General features: G+C 44.6%; 1 protein-coding gene across 2 annotated transcripts in view; it reads left to right on the top strand.

The window, feature by feature from the left end:
* The window catches only part of LOC116672313 (copine-3), a 15204-nt gene that overhangs the window by 8066 nt on the left and 6721 nt on the right, over positions 1-417 (top strand). The window lies entirely within an intron of this gene.

The raw sequence follows: 417 nt of genomic DNA on the forward strand, positions 1-417 counted from the left end.
TGTATTTTAAGGTTGTACCAGAATAGGTTTCCATGGTTTAATTTTCAAAAAACACCATGTATTTGTTGTACTGCACATTGCTGCAGCTCCTCTTTTCACCCTGTGTGTTGAGCTCTCTGTTTTAGCTACAGAGTGAGACATCACACTTCTATACTATCTTTGTTGGGAGCTGCACATGCTCAGTAGCTAGGTCAGATCCCATCAGCTGATAACTCTTTCTCCAGCTTTGGTCAGTCCAAGGCAGGATCAGCTGGGAGACTTCTTCTAGACCAGGGCCACTTCTGGAATACCTGCAGAACAGGGACAGGAAGTAGTTCTTTTGGAGATTATGGGCATGCTATGGTTAGCCACCTTGTTTCGGCTAGTGATGTAGAATGCAGATTTAGAACAGCTCACCTGGAGACTGAAGACAGAGGA

This window comes from Etheostoma spectabile, chromosome 22 (genome assembly GCF_008692095.1).
Source record: "Etheostoma spectabile isolate EspeVRDwgs_2016 chromosome 22, UIUC_Espe_1.0, whole genome shotgun sequence".
NCBI lineage: Eukaryota > Metazoa > Chordata > Actinopteri > Perciformes > Percidae > Etheostoma > Etheostoma spectabile.